A 13,686-nucleotide genomic window follows, 5' to 3' on the forward strand; every position below is an offset into this window, starting at 1 on the left:
AGTGGGTTGATCGGATACCTTATTTCTTATTTGATCTGCGTCTTACCACAGATATGTCAGATTCGGGAGTCGATTACAGTCAAGGAAGGGTTAGCACCCTTGAACTGCCCTTTCGGTACTATGTAATTTCCAGTTGTCATTAAGTAGGAAAATTGAAAGTTTAACTCAAAAGGTAAAATTACGATCCAAAATTACTTACCCTAATTCGATTTGAAAATATCCCTTTTATAAAAAGGCTAGAAACACATTAGAGGAAAAAGACAATGAAAGTAAATAAATAAAACAAAGAAAACACATAAATGACACAAATAAACAAAATGATGTAAAAAATAAGAAAATAAAAGAAGTAAAAGTAAAAATAAACAAAAAAAAAAATGAAATAACGAATCTAATAATAATAAAACAACAATAAAAATAATGAGAAAAAATACAAAGAAAGTAGAAAAAATGAAAAAAATACAATAACATAAAATAAATAAAAAATAAATAAAAAAATGTAAGTTAAAAGTAAAATAGTAATAACAATTATAATGATAATTATAAAAATATAAATATATACGTTAATAGAAAAAATAAATAGTAATAATACTAGTTATATGAATATATATATATATATATATATATATATATATATATATATATATATATATATATATATATATATATATATATATAATAACTTATAAACAAGGTATAAAAATAATAGTAATAATAAGTATTAAAATAAAAATAATAATAATAGTAATAAATAAAAAAACAAAAATAAAAGAAATTATAAAGAATATGAAAATCAAAGTAAATATATATATATATATATATATATATATAAATAAATAAAGTATAAATGAAATAAATAATAATAATAATGAAAATATAAGTATACATATATGATATTAGTAGGGGATTAAATTGAAATAAAAGCTAAATCAGTGGGCAAATGTCAAAGAACATTGAAGATTAAAACCGGTAAAAATAAAAAAGTTTTCATTTTTAATAGATTTTCGCACCCTCATTCCAAAAATGTAATTTGTTTTTGTGAAATAGCCTCTAGGGAGCGTAGATCTGAAATCAAAGTTTCGAAAAACTCCCTCCGGGTCATCGACTAAAACATTTGTCTTTGGGATTCTCAAGCAAAGAAAATGCGATTAACAACGCATGCAAGTGAAGAGTAAAAGAGAAACAAACGAAAGGTAAAAAGCTTTCACCTTTATTACTTCGAATCATTTACAATAACCTCGAAATCACTTTTTCTTTGCTCGTATTTTTCTGGCGTTCCTTTTGTGTAACTCGTGTGTGTTCTGGTGTGGTAATTACAAGGCTTATTTATAGTACTAAAAAACCCTATTTTAGACTAGTATTTGAGTCCCAATCCAACTCTTCTTTGTTGGTTATGTGAAGACTCCTCGGTTGGCAGGACAAAATCTGGTGTCTTCAGCTGCCCCTCTTTGCTCATTATCGTGTAACGAAAATGGAGCAAAGATTACAAGACACAAATTTTGTCCATATCGAATATCCTCTGTCTTAGAGTTGAAATATGATATTGAAACTGATTTGTCAATCACAAAATGACTCCATCATTGTGAGGTTGAGTCAAAATTGGAAAATTCTGAGCACGAAATCCTTCGTCGTGAAGTTAAAAATGAGCTCAAAGCTTTTGACCAGTGGCCTCTGAATCGTCTTCTGGCTCAAGATACTTCATCGTGAAGGTGGAACTTGACCTGAAGACTTTGGTGTTGTGATGTTACAGATGGCCCCTTCGTCGTGAAGTTGAGTCAATCCGTTGGGGTATGATACCCTTCGTTGTGAAGTTGTATATGTATATGGCCCCTTCGTCGTGAACTTGAGCCTTAGAATTGGATATCCTTCATCGTGAAATTGAAATCCAATGTAAGTTCTGTAGCTGCTTGTGTACACGATTCCCTTCGTCGTGAAGTTGAAACCGTGAGTGGTCCCTCCGTCGTGAAGTTGTGCCTGGTAATTGGATATCCTTCGTCGTGAAGTTGAAATCCAAGTAAGTTGTATTGGTCCGAGTCCAATATCCTCCATCGTGAAGTTGAAATTGGCTCTGGAACTGGGAAATTGTTTGTTGACAGTCAGCCGCCCCTTCGTTGTGAAGTTGAGCTTGTGCTGTCTCGAGTCTAATATCCTTCGTTGTGAAGTTGAAATTGACTCTGAAAGTTGTTTGTTGACAATCAGTCGTCCATTCGCTGTGAAGTTGAACTTGTATTGTCTCGAGTCTAATATCTTTCGCTGTGAAGTTGAAATTGGCACGATATCCTCCGTCGTAGAGTTGAAATCGTGGATGTGTGGGTACGATATCCTCTATCGTGGAGTTGAAATCGCGGATGGCCTCTTCGTCTTGAAGTTGAGCCTTGACTTGAATATCCTTCGCCTTGAAGTTGAAATCCAAGTATTGAACGTTGCGGGTGGACACGATTTCCTTCGCCGTGAAGTTAAAAACGTGGATGGTTTGGCTTCGAGCTAGATATCATTCTTCGTGAAGTTGAAATATACTCTCGAACAAATTGTGTCGCTTCGAGTTCAATATCCTTCGCTGCGAAGTTGAAATTGGCTCTAGCTAAAACCTACAAAGTGATGCATATATGCGATGGATGCAATGCCCTTAAGTATGCCTAAAATGCATATGCAACATATGTTATTTTGGGTTCTGGAGAAAAATCTCGATCTCCGATTGCATGTCTAAAATCTTGACTCTAGAATCTTGAAGTTCTGATCCCTGATCTCAAATTCTTCAAATATTCAAATATGATGTGCACATTCTATTTGTTTCTTGATTTGGGAAATACTTCTCAACCAATCTCAAGTATGAGCCTTGATCGGCTTACGAGTACCTGTACTTTTCAATGAATCTTTGTACAGTAAATATCTTTTGCATAAGTAAATAAATCATTAAGTTTAAGCTCCATCCAAGATGCTCAAAAGGAATTGGTGTAGGGAAAAAAGATTGTCTTTTATTCATGAGGGAAAAAGAACAAATAATACATGACAAATATTTTAGAAGATGAAGACATGATGAAGTGAAAATGAATGTCTTAGATTTCAATAATGTGGGTACTTCTGAGCTTTAAAAACCGTTAGGTGATCTTGAATACAACCTTTGCCAAAGGATCTTCGAGAATGCGACAATATTCAGGAGAGTGCAACCTTTCTCTGACTCGTTGAGTCTGTGGAAAATTCAGATGTCGGCGAGTTTCAACTGTCTGGATTTCTTGAATTATCCAAATTGTCCTTTCGGGTTTTCAACTTTGGACCCATCATTGGTTGCAAGACGCCCTTTGCGGGTTTTCATCTTGAAACCACCTTATTTTTTGTTCTTTTTCTTTTTTCTTTTATTCTCTTTTTCAATTTTTTCAATTTAGGACGCCCTTTCGGGTTTTCACCCTAAACATTTTTTTTCATTTTTTTGTTTTTTTCCTTTTTCCTTTTTTTTGACTTAGGACGCCCTTTCGGGTTTTCATCCTAAGCGAAGTATTTCTTGACTACATCTGAATTGATGTGATGCGGCAGTTTGGGTCCGTCCATTTCAGCCAGGACAAGGGCTCCTCTGGAGAAGGCCTTTTTCACGACATAAGGTCCTTCCCAATTTGGCGTCCATTTTCCTCATAAATCTTTCTGGACTGGCAAAATTCTCCTTAGCACCAAATCTCCTTCACAGAATATTCTCGAGCCTACCTTCTTGCCATGTGCTCGAATCATTCGTTTCTGATAGATTTGACCATGGTGAATGGCTTTCAGTCTCTTTTCATCTATCAGGTTAAGCTGACCGTATCTGGATTGCACCCATTCTGCGTCATCTAGTTTAACTTCTGTCAAGACCCGTAATGACAGAATTTCTACTTCAATGGGCAGCACTGCTTCCATTCCATAAGCTAATGAGAATGGAGTTACCCCAGTTGAGGTTCGTACTGAGGTTCAGTAAGCGAACAAAGCGAAAGGCAACTTCTCATGCCAGTCTTTGTAGGTCTCGGTCGTCTTATCCAATATCTTTTTAATGTTTTTCTTTGCTGCTTTTACTGTGCCGTTCATCTTTGGTCTGTAGGTAGTAGAATTGTGATGCTTAATATTGAATTGCTCACAAGAAGCTTTCATCATTTTATTGTTCAAGTTTGTAGCATTATCGGTAATGATCCTTTCAGGTAAACCATACCGACATATGATCTATTTTTTCAAAAACTTGCAAATAACGGATTGAGTGACACTGACATAGGAAGCAGCCTCAACCCACTTGGTGCAATAATCGATGGCTACAAGGATGAAACGATGACCATTCGAAGCCTTCGGATAGATTTCCCCAATAACATCCATGCCCCACATAGAGAAAGGCCATGGTGACGTCATGACATGAAGTGGATGAGGTGGAACATTTATTTTATCTCTGTAAATCTAACATTTATGACATTTTCTAGCATAGTTGATGCAATCACTTTCTAGTGTGGACCAGAAATATCCGCATCTCATTATTTGTCTCGACATCATATGTCCATTTGCATGTGCTCCACAAACTCCGTCATGTACTTCTTCCATTATCATTTTTGCCTCTTCAGTATCGACGCACCTTAACAGAACTTGATTATGGCTTTTCTTGTACAAGACCTCCCCATCAAGGATGTATCCAGCTGACATCCTTTTAATGGTTCTTTTATCGGTTTTAGTGGCTTCCTCTGGATAACTTCGATGCTTGATATACTACAAAATGTCGTACTACCAAGGCTTAATGTCTTTTACTGCTTCAATCTGGTAGCAATGAGTCGGGTACTCATACGACTGCATGTCAATTGGCATCATTTAAGACTCCGTGCCAACTTTGAATGCGGCTGCCAAGGTAGCCAAATCATCATCCATTTGATTTTCTTCTCTCGGTACATAGTGGAAGGTAACTTCGTCGAATTCTTCGAGCAGGTTCAGTATTAACTTCCGGTATTCTATCAATTTTGCATCTTTGGTTTCCCATTCTCCATGGAGCTGATAGATTACTAATGCTGAATCTCTGTATATCCGCAAGGTCTTTATATTTTGCCCCAGTACAGCTCGAATTCCCAAGACACAGGCTTCATATTCTGCCATGTTATTGGTACAATCGAAGTTCATATTGTCCCAAGACACAAGCTTCATATTTTGCCCCGATGCCATGTCCTAATGCATTGGATGCCCCATCGAAGTACATTCTCCAGAAACTGTCTGTTGAAGTACCTATTTCTTTTAAAGATAAAGCCACTAATTCTTCGTCTGGGAAATCAAAGTCTAATGGCTCATAATTATCATCGGTTCTGCTTACCGAGAAATCTGATATGACAGTTCATTTTATGGGTTTTTGGCTTACGTACTCGATGTCGAATTTAGACAATAACATTTACCATCGGGCTAAACTTCCATATAGAGCAGGTACACCCATCATGTATTTTAGTGGATCTAGCTTGGAAATCATCCAAGTGGTATGATACAACATATATTGTCAAAGTCTTTTTGTAGCCCAGACTAAAGAACAACAAACCTTCTCAATAGGAGGATATCTGGCCTCGCAATCGGTGAACTTCTTGCTCAAATAGTAGATGGCTCTTTCTTTTCTTCCAGATTCATCATGTTGACCCAGGACACACCCAATTGAGTTCTAAAATATGGATAGATACAAGAACAGAGGTTTGACCGGGATGGGGGACATTAAGATGAGAGTATGAGACAGGTACTCTTTCACCTTCTCGAATGCAATCTGACTGTTTTCATCCCACGCTCCAGGGTTGTTCTTTCGGAGAAGGCGAAAGATTGGATCACACTTTTCGGTTAACTGAGATATGAAATGAGCTATGTAATTCAATCTGCCCAGAAAACCTCGAACTTCTCTTTGTGTTCGAGGTAGAGGTAGATTCTGGATAGCCTTAACTTTGTCAGGATCAACCTCAATGCCCTTTTGGCTGACCACGAATCCTAACAGTTTCCCAGATGTCACCCCGAAAGTGCACTTACTAGGGTTCAATCGTAGCTGGAACTTCCTCAATCTCTGGAAGAGCTTTCTCAAATGTTCAATATGTTCATTCTCGGTCAGTGCCGTGATAATCATGTCGTTGATATAAACCTCGATTTCTTTGTGTATCATGTCATGGAACAGGGTCACCATAGCTCTCTGGTATGTTGCCCCAGCATTCTTTAATCCGAAAGGCATCACTTTGTAATATAACGTTCTCCATATTGTGAAAAAAGTGGTCTTCTACATGTCTTCAGGATGCATCTTGATATGATTGTACACCGAAAATCCATCCATGAATGAAAAGTAGTTGTTCCCAGCTGTATTGTCCACCAGAGTGTCTATGTGTGGCAGAGGAAAGTTGTCTTTAGGACTTGCCTTGTTAAGGTCCCGGTAATCGACACACATGCGTACTTTCCCGTCCTTCTTCGGCACAGGCACTATGTTGGCCACCCACTCTGGATATTTGGCCACTTGAAGAAAATCGACATCAAATTGTTTCTTAACTTATTCCTTGATCTCAATGAGCATTTCTGGTCGCATTCTTCTCAGTTTCTGCTGCACGGGTTTGCATTCTGGTTTGTGGACTACCATATCTGTGTCTAATCCTGTCATGTCTTGATACGACCAGGCGAACACCTCTCTGTACTCCTGAAGTAAGGCTATCAGGTTTTGTCTTGCTTCAGTCGAAAGAGTTGCACCGATTTTAACCTCCTTTCGATCTTCCTTAGTACCCAAATTCAAGATTTCGATCGTCTCTTTATGGGGAAATATTTGCTTATCTTTTCTTTCTACCATTCTCAATAATTCGGTAGGTAAGTTTCACTCCTCTTCAGTGTCGCATTCATCAAATTCCCCGAGACAAATGGTTGATTCAAAATCCACCTCTGGATCAGGATCATTAGTGCCTACATTATTGTTATCTGGGGATCTGAAAGAAGGGAAAATATGCATGTGTGAGAGGAATATATCCCACACGAAATAGTCAAGAATTAAATTCGAGAAAAAGTGGAAATGAAGTACCGAAATGTAGAAGATAGACAATGAATTCAAAAAGGAAATAAAGGAAAAATGTGTTTACCATGAGAAGAGAAAAGAAGGTGCATCTTTTATTGAACTTAAACATAATGTTTATTAACCCTTACAAAAGATCACATATTTCCTAGGGAATAGACAAATAGGGATAGTTCGAATATTACTCTGAAAGACTCTTGTAAACCACAGGTAGTTCTTCGACCGACCAACGGCTAGGCACGAACCCAGGTGGCAGAGGGCATATCCTAGATCTAACTGTGTCGTCAACATTTCCAGTGGTTACGGTATTGATGCTCAGATCTTCCAAAGACGCTCCTAAATAGGATGAGGTGGTCTCAAACACATAACCACCGGATTTGAATATGTGGCAAAGAGGATGGAATGTCATGGGTTCCCATTGAAGTTCACTTCCAGTCAGTCTTATCAGTCTTTTCTCTCGGTTCTTCTAAACTTCATTTCTCTTTTAATGGTATATGGCTGAAAACCGAGCCCAAATCGGTCTGGCTTTGAAATAGGAAAGACTGGAGCAATCATTTCTTGCAGAAATCTCCTGAACCCTCTTCCAGTCTTAGCACCTCATCCTAATATTTGCATGATCTCTATTCTGGTACACAAGAAAAGCCAGGGTATGGGGATCGTTCTTCTTTCTGCCATAAAGGTGGCATTCACAAATTCCAGGGAACGGAATGAACACTCCACTGCTTCCTCGTCCACTTTGATGTATGGGGCCTCCGTGGTCACACTTGCCACAATATCTTCATCAGCATTGATAATTATTAAGGCCCCGTCAATAACAAATTTAACTTTTTGGTGCAATGTGGATGGTACTGCACCAGCTTGATGAATCCATGGCCTTCCCAAAAGACAATTATTAGAAGGCATGATATCAATCACCAGAAACTCGATATCATAGGTGGTAGGTCCGATGGTTAAGGGCACCTCGATCTTTCCAATAACCTCTCTCTTGGTCTCATCAAATACTCAGACCACATTCTGACAGGCTCTCATATAAGAGGTATCTATTGGCAACCTCTTCAATGTCACCAAAGGCATCACATTCAAGGCTAAGCCGTTATCGATCAACACACTCGGTAAGGCATGCCTCTTACAATAGGTAGTGATGTGTAATACCTTAGTTCGACCTCTTCCTCCGGATGAAATCTTATCATCTGAGAATGAGATAAGATTATCAATTTGAATATTATTTACCAGTCGATCCATCTTGTTGACTGGTATGTCTTGTGGCACGAACGTTTGATTCAGGACCTTCAACAGTGCCTCCTGATGTGCTTCGGAGCTTAGTAAAAGTGACAAAATTGAAGTGTGCGTTGGCAAGCTGTGGAGGTGTTCTACAATACTGTACTCGCTATGCTTCAAAAATTTAAGGAATTCTTTAGCTTTTTCCTCTTTTATAGGTTCATTGATAGCCACCACATCTTTCTTGAAGGGCTCTAGTGGTCTTTGCCCCACCTTGTTGTCACATTCTTTGGAAGTGCTCACCTGGCATTCGTACTTCCAAGGCACTTACCGACTATCCTTATATTGAAAAGGTCGAGGTGTGGTGATCACCACCTTTTCTTACGGAGTTGCTGTTATCATCTTTGCTTTAGGGGTAATAACCAAAGGACTACCCCTACCGAGTCTTTTGTCTAATGATTCTCCGGTAGTGTAAACATCTGCTTCCAAGGAATTCTGAACTTCTTCGTAAAACTCCAACTATTTCTGGTCCATCATGAGCTGGACTAATGTCCTGAATTCATGAGCTGGTCCATCACTCTTTGCTACACCTGATTACGGTATAAGAAGCCCTACTTTTACCATTTGGCTCCATACTCAAGCCAAAGGAGCTTTGACTTCTGAAACACTGGTTTTAATTCTCCTACCGTTTTCGGTGATGATTACATTAATTCCGATCTCCGGATGATTAAGCAAGGGATTCTGGGCGACGTTTGGTGTTTCAGAGTCGAAAGTGATCCAATTCTTGTTCCGCATTCATTGTACAAGCCTCTTGAATGTGAGACAACCTTCGATTGAATGCCCATACATACCACTATGATATTCGCAGTGAGCGTTCTCATCATACCATCTCAGATACGGGGGCTTCATCGAATCCATTGGGTAAGGCGACACTATATGAGTGTCGAAGAGTTGTTGATATAACTCTTTATATGTCATGGTAATGGGATCGATCTGCTCCCTTTTCCTTTCTTTCCTTGGTTCTCTCTGAGCCTGGTTTGAAGTACCAGATGGTACAGTTGTAGTGGTTTTTGAGCTTGAGACTGTAACACCCTTGTTGACGTTGTAAGTGTTGACATTGTTGATCTCTCGGTCTTTGTTCTTCGTGGGAGGCTTTTTACTGGAGTCTCCTCCCTTGATTTTTCCTTGTTTAATGGCCAACTCGATCATATCACCGACCATGACTAGATCTGAAAAACCTCCCAACGTAATTGCCACCAGGTGCCCGAAGTAAGGTGTCTTCAGGGTTTGTACAAACAACTTTCTAGTCTCCTTTTCATTCAAGGGTAGATGAACCTGTACAGACAAATCCCTCCAACGCTGTGTGTATTGTCGGAAACTCTCGTTGTGCTTTTTCTACAGGCTTTGTAACATAACCCGGTCTGGTCTCATATCGTTGATATGCTTGTATTGCTCCAGGAAAGACTTAGCTAAGTCTTTCCATGTCTTGATATGAGTTCGGCTGAGCTGGTTATACCACTGGATAGCTGAATCAGATAGGCTCTCCTGAAAGCAGTGGATCAAGAGTTGGTCATTCTCCCCATATCCTGTCATATTCTGACAGAACATAATGATATGGATTGATGGGAAGTTGTTCTCCCATCGAACTTCTCAAACTCAGGAGGTTTAAACTTTGGTGGAAGCACCATATCTGGAACCAGGCTCAGCTCCCTTGCGTCCACTCCATAATAATCATGGTCTCCCTGGACCATCTTCATTTGATCTTCTAACATCCTGATTTTCTCTTATATCTTTCTTGCTTTATCATCTTCATTGAAATTCGAGATGTTGTAATCATCCGGATGGTTATCAGGATTAGTTGTGGAAGTTTGCACCTTCATAGAAGATAATGCTTTTCCTTTGACAGCAGAAGAATTTTATCGTGGCTTGGGTAAGATCCCGGGTGAAATAACCACCTGTGGGGTTGGTGACATGGTTACACCTTAGGAGGGACTTCCCCCTACTGCAATAGCTTGCTGTAAACTTGATAACTTGGCCAAGATTTGGTCTACCAAGGACTCCTGATTTTTCTTGATGGACTACAGAGTGCTCTGACTATTTTGAGCCATCTTATCTTCCAGTTCTTTTTGCAGTCTTGCCATGTTCTCCTCGAGGTTTTCCATTCTGGCCTCCATTTGTCTTTTCTTTGCTCTAGTATTGTGCGTGTGATGCGTATTTAATACTTGCAGTGGTAGACTTGGTGTTTGGTCTTTTTCTTTCTGAGACATGTTCTGTTTGTTAATACGAATGTAAAAACATGGAAAATATAAAAAAATAAACATGAAATATAAAATACAAAGTATGCGTGCATGATGTATGCAATTTAGAGGCATTGATCCAGAAAAGTGTCCATTACTATAAATAATCTTTATTTTAGACAAAAATGTTTTATCTTGTAAGAGACATAAAAATAATCAAATATACGTGCGGACTAAATCATCTAGACCCCGAACAGCTTCTAGTAGATTGACAAGTCTTCTGCCTTCATCTGTCACTGGTTGAATGCCTTGTCGAACGACTCCGGCTTCCCTTGCTAGGCCGTGAAGATGGTGGACTGCCTTCTGTACTTGATCTAGGAAATCTCGGATGACTGTGTCTCTAGCTTTTACCCTTGTGCTTGTTCTCAATATAAATGCCACTGTAAACCCCCGTCGAATGGCACTTTCTGAAGCTCGGCTGCTTGCTTCTTGAATCCATCCACAATAACTTCTAAATCGGCTATTGCTTTGCCATCTTTCTCATGTTGTTTTTCTAGGTCAGCCATATGGATTCTCAAGCATTGGTTTTGATGCTGACTGTCTGCTAAGCATCTCTGAGAATTTTAACTGTTCCTTCTAACCTCTTTCATCAGACCCCTCAAACTTTCTTTTTAGTCTATGAACTTCGTCTTTCTAGTATTCAGAGGTTACTTTCAACTTGGAGTTATCCTTGACTTTATCTTGATACCCCTTTCTCAAATCTTCGAGCTCAAAACGAACTCTTTTATGTTCTCTTTCCAGTTTGTCTGCTCTATCTTTCTGAGAGTCGGCATCTAGCTTCCATTGATAACGTTCAGCTTCAAGTTCCTTAATCCTCTGCTTCAGCTCGTTATACACAGCTTCAAACTCTGCCATGACTATCTCAAGTTTAGAAAGGACAAGCCTGAGATGTTTCTCCATAGTCCGGGTGTGTTCACAATCTAGCACTGGGATGTTATCATTCTTTCTCAATCTTCTCCACTCTATATAATCCGGAGTAAGCATATCTCTAGCAGCCACGACATCCATCCGGGATAATTTCTTCCATGACTCGGCTGCTTCTTTGATCATCTTCTTATAACTTTCACCGCTATACACAAACTCTGATTTAATTATTCCGTATGTTACGGGGACAAACTGACGTGCCCCATACTGACTCAGTGCCAACAACGAAGCATACCCAACTGTACCCCAAAGTTCAAGCAAGGTCATAGTATCAAAATCCCCACACCGAAAAAGAACATCACCGAGGAACAACCAGGGGGCTCTCCAGGTAATATCTCGATCCTGAAGATGTGTAAAAACTTTCATCTATTTTTACTTTGAAGCACCTTCATGCCATTTCATTATGATGAACTCTCCCAAAGGTGAATATGTAGTGCTAAATAGGTGGTAGGGAACCCCGTTAGTCTTCCAGAAGTGGCTGTGAATCCAGACTTGAAGGAGCCAGACATACCCAACGAACCTTCCTCCGCCAGATCTTCGATAATGGTTGAGAGATCGAAAGGTTTTGGCTAAGATGGCTGGTACTGGGTTAACCCGTTTCGGAAGTTGCTCGAACAATTCCACCACGGCTGCGTCAATGCAACCCAAAGCCTTTGAAAAGATAATTAACCCGTACAGACCTAGTGCAAAAAGGTCTATAGTCTTCCACTCATCAGGGTGGTTCTTCATTAATTGCCTTATGTGGATCCACTCAATTCCTTCCCCACTGCCTCTGCACTGAGTCCGATCAATTACCCATTTTTCGTCAACCCCGGCAACCTTGGCTAGTGCATTCTTGAAAGGTTGGCTCTTGATGTGTTTAAGGTAGGCTTTCTCTAGTATGATACTTTCACAGTGCAACAGTGTAGTGTATTCTTCAATGGTGGGCACCATGTCCTCCCGATTAAAAGTGAAGCAACTATATCCTGAGTTCCAGAATTGAACCAGGGCTCTGATTAAAGGCTCATCAGTCTTAACTTGGAGTAAAAGCGCAATGTTACCATACCGTTAGCTGAACTTCTGTTTCCGATCATTCTTCCAACTGTACCAGATGTCTCGAAGCTCTTGCACATTGTTCTGTTTTAGGCTGATAGAGGCGTAGCTAACCAGCTCTGACATATAGCTCCCTTGAAGACTGACTCCCTTTTCCTTCTGAGTCTTCTCGGACTATAGTCGTACCTCAGGGTTTTTAATCTCTTGCATTGCAACACCTTTGTCTATTTGTTCAGATTATTTTGTGTATAACAAACACCTTTTTAGGGATCAATGGCCTCTTGTTATGATGTAAATGCTAAGAAAACAAACACAAAGGCAAACAGGTCAGTAAAATGAAAATACATAAATAAATAAGAAATGACGAAAGAAAAATAAGAAGAGTAAGAAGGAAAAAAATGGTTAGGGTAAAAATTTCTTAGGGTTTGAAATGGGGTTTCGGGGTAGGCTCTATTTCTCCATAGTCTCCCGGTTTAGGTTATAAAAACGGTACCCGAGTTCTCCTTGCCGGTGCCCCCTTGGGCTTGCCAGACCCTTAGTCCTAAACCCATCACAGGCTTGTGTGGACTAAGTTAAACTCGAGATGACACATTCCCTTATGCCCATACGGAGAATAAATTCACACGAAGGCATAAGGTATATGAATCTTGAAGGCTACTTGCTAGGCCCATACGGTGAATAAATTCACACGAAGGCGTCACTTTCACCCCCACTTAAAATAGGTTTGAAGCTCGAGTTTAGAGCCTTAGATGAAAAAATATTTAAGAGCTGCAATCATGAGAAAAAGATTTGTACTACTATTTACCCAAAAATATAATCAAAAGTAAGTAAAAAAAAGGATCGAAATATTACCTTAAAATTTAAACTTACCCTTTTCGTTAAAAAGACAACTGGAAATTACCTTAGCCTGACTCACTTACCTGTTCGCCAAGCTGTCGTAACCGTCTTTCGATTGGGCCCCGGAATTGGGCTTCGACGTGGATTAAATGAATTGGGAGTCGCCACCGATCATTTACTTTACGAAAAGTGGGTTGATCGGATACCTTATTTCTTATCTAATCTGCGTCTTACCAGAGATATGTCAGATTCGGGAGTCGGTTACAGTCAAGGAAGGGTTAACACCCTTGAACTACCCTTTCGGTACTACGTAATTTCCAATTGTCATTAAGTAAGAAAATTGAAAGTTTAACTCAAAAGGTAAAATTACGATCCATAATTACT

The sequence above is a fragment of the Hibiscus syriacus genome, unplaced genomic scaffold (genome assembly GCF_006381635.1).
Source record: "Hibiscus syriacus cultivar Baekdansim isolate YM2019G1 unplaced genomic scaffold, ASM638163v2 tig00110864_pilon, whole genome shotgun sequence".
Lineage (NCBI taxonomy): Eukaryota > Viridiplantae > Streptophyta > Magnoliopsida > Malvales > Malvaceae > Hibiscus > Hibiscus syriacus.